This window comes from Nyctereutes procyonoides, unplaced genomic scaffold, assembly GCF_905146905.1.
Source record: "Nyctereutes procyonoides isolate TBG_1078 unplaced genomic scaffold, NYPRO_anot_genome, whole genome shotgun sequence".
NCBI classification, from domain to species: Eukaryota; Metazoa; Chordata; class Mammalia; order Carnivora; family Canidae; genus Nyctereutes; species Nyctereutes procyonoides.
Window position 1 is genome coordinate 138,900 of NW_026575139.1, and position 3,112 is coordinate 142,011.

General features: G+C 62.4%; 1 long non-coding RNA gene across 1 annotated transcript; it reads left to right on the forward strand.

Annotated features, from left to right (window-relative positions):
* Positions 1–497: 497 nt before the first annotated feature.
* LOC129495900 (uncharacterized) lies at positions 498–1,919 on the forward strand. The gene is made up of 3 exons (XR_008661637.1): positions 498–664; positions 1,079–1,133; positions 1,546–1,919. It is a non-coding gene; the product is annotated as an uncharacterized LOC129495900 (long non-coding RNA).
* Positions 1,920–3,112: the final 1,193 nt, after the last annotated feature.

Below are 3,112 nucleotides of genomic sequence, written 5' to 3' on the forward strand. Positions count from 1 at the left end.
ACGGCGAGCGGCGGCCCCGGCCTGGCGCGCGGGTCCCTGACGTCTGCGGGCGCCCGCCCCGCCCCGCGCCCCGCCCGCGCCCGCCCCGCCCCGCCCCCGGAAGCCAGGTTAGGGCGCGCCCCGCCGCCAGGTGCACGCCGCCCTGCCCCCGCCGCCCGAGTCGGGGTCCCTCCCCGCCGGAGCCCCCGCCCCCAGGCGCCCTCGCTGTCGGGGTCCGGGTCCCCGGCCCCCCCATACTAGCTCCCTCCCCGCGGGACACCCCGCCCCGCCCCGCCCCCAGGCCCCCCCGCTGTCGGGGTCGGGGTCCCCGGCCCGCCCCCCCCCCGACGAGCTCCCACCCCGCGGGAGCCCCCCTCCCCGCCTGGCCGCCCCCGCCCCCCCCACACCTCCCTGGCTGTCCCGGTCGGGGTCCGCCCCCCATACTAGCTCCCACCCCGCCCGTGGCCCCCTCCCCCGTCCCCTCCCCCTCCCGTCCCCTCCCCGTCTCCGCCCCGCCAGGGCCTCGGCTGGGGGACCCGCCCCCGCTTGCGGGGAGGAACCTAGGGCCGGGAGCTGCCCCGCGTCCTGGCCCTGGGCCGGCGGGTTATCGCTTGACCGGACTCGGGGAGCCTTCCCCAGCCGCTAACCTTGAGCCCCGCCCGCCCGAGTGAGGGGGGAGCTTGGGGTAAGGGGGGGGAGTCCCAGAGGCCCGCCCGGATCCTGCCGACCCCCGGCGTTCCAGGCTCGGGGTGGGGGTCGAGGGGCGGGGTGGGTCGGGACTCGCGGTGCTCACCCCTCCCGGGGCTAGGGCCCAGGGGAACCCGGGAGTGGGAGGGGGAAGGGACTAACGCTGGGGCGGGGGCAGCGTGGGGGACGCCTGGCGGAGCGATGCCTCCCAGGTATGGGGAAGGCCTGGCCAAGGGCCGGGGTGCGCAGTGGAGGGAAGGCCTGGGAGCCGCCGAGCCTGGCAGCTGGAGGCCCCCCTGTGCCAGCTCGGGCAGCCGGGGCCCCCCGTGGGAACCGGGCTTGAGGGGGTGGGCGGAGCAGGCCCGGGGAGGGACCTGCAGGGGTGATCAAGACGTTTGGACTTCATCCCAAGGACAACGTGGCGCCGCAGGAGGGTTTGATGCCAGCCAAGACCTGCCCTGACGAGGGTATTAGAGAGCTCTGGGTGCCCGGGAGAGTGGGTGGGGGCGGGGAGGGTCAGGTATCCAGCCAGAGGCCCTGGGCTGGACAAGGTGGAGACTGAGGAGAGGGAAGAGGTTGGACTGGGCATTCCGGGCTTGCCCCCCCTACACCCTGCCCTGAGCTGCGGACTACACTAGTGGCCCCATCCCCCACCCCCTGGCTTCCGGGTGAGTTTGGCCTGCAGCCCAGAGGTTGGGGAATTTCCCCAACTACCTGCTGGACACAGACCAACCCTCTCCCTGAGCCCCAGCCCTTGCCCAGTGGCCCTTTCCTACCCTCTCAGGGCTCTGGGGCCAGGCCTCACCCAGAGCTTCACCCACCTTGGTAAATGGCCCTAAATAAAAGTCCTTTTCTCTCTTTGTGTCTTTTTCCTGCCAGGATCCTGACTTCTTCCAAGCAGCGGGAGAGGGGAGGCAAGTACGGTTCCCAGCAGTGACCTGGACAGCCTGCTGTCCCTGGGAAACAGGTGATCAGGTGTGCAGGGGTCAGCCGCTGAGAGTTTGACACGGGGTGAGGACCTGGAGGACAAGCAGGTGAGCCGTCCAGTAACATCTGGGAGGCCAGGACAGAACTGGGGAGCAGCTCTAGGCGCCATCAGGAATGGGGGAAGACCTAGAGCCACAGGGAGGGGCTGGAAAGAATGAGGCGCACCAGCCAGGAACCCACAGAGGAGCGACGGAAAGGAAAACAGGGCAAGTGGGGCCACAGCCCCCCCAAACTGATCTGTACACTGAATACAATCCAGTAGAAGTAGCTACAAGATATTTTTTTTACAACTGCATAAACAAGTTCTTTAAATATTTTTTTATTTATTTATTTTTATTTACTTATGACAATCACACAGATAGAGAGAGAGAGAGGCAGAGACACAGGCAGAGGGAGAAGCAGGCTCCATGCACCGGGAGCCCGACGTGGGATTCGATCCCGGGTCTCCAGGATCGCGCCCTGGGCCAAAGGCAGGCGCCAAACCGCTGCGCCACCCAGGGATCCCTGCATAAACAAGTTCTAAAGTTCACGTGGAGAGTAAAGGTACAAGAATAAACAGGCTGAAAAAAAAAAAAGAATAAACAGGCTGAGGGGCACCCGGGTGGCTCCGTCGGTTGAGCGTCCGACTCTTGGTTTTGGGTCCGGTCCTGATCTCAGGGTGGTGGGATCGGGCCCTGCGTCATTGTCCTCAGGCTCTATGCTCAGCGAGGAGTCTGCTTCTCCCTCTCCCTCCACCCCTCCCCCTGCTCTCTCTCCCTCAAATGAATAAATCTTTCAAAAAAATAGGGCCACCCAGGGGGCTCAGCGGTTGAGCCCCTGCCTTAGCCAGGGCCATGACCCCGGGGTCCCAGGATCGAGTTCCACATCCGGCTCCCCACAGGGAGCCTGCTTCTCCCTCTGCCTGTGTCTCTGCCTCTCTCTCTCTTTCCCTGTGTGTCTCTCATGAATAAATAAATAAAATCTAAAAATATATATATATTTAAAAAAATAAAAAGAATAAATAGACTAAAAGTGCTGAACCGGACGTGTTCCCAAAGAAGATGCGCAGACAGCCACAGCACATGGAAAGGGGCTCAACACCATCCCTTCTAGGGCGGCGCAAAACCTCCCACACCCATTAGGATCGTTACTATCAAGAAATGTAGGTAGAGAAAAAAAAAGAAAAGAAGTGTAGGTAGATAGATAAACAGACAGATAAAATAAGTACTGGCAAGGATGTGAAGAAATTGGAGCCCTGTGCACTGTCGGTGGGAATATAAAATGGTACAACTGCTCCGGGGAACAGTATGGCAGTTCTTTGAAAACTTAAAAATAGAATTATTATATGATCCAGCCATTCCACATCTGAGTGTTCACCCAAGAGCTGAAAGCCGGGACAGGGACAGACGTCTGTCTCTATGCTCAGTAGCATTACTCACGGCAGCCAAGAGGTGGCAGCGCCCAATGCCCCTTGATGGAC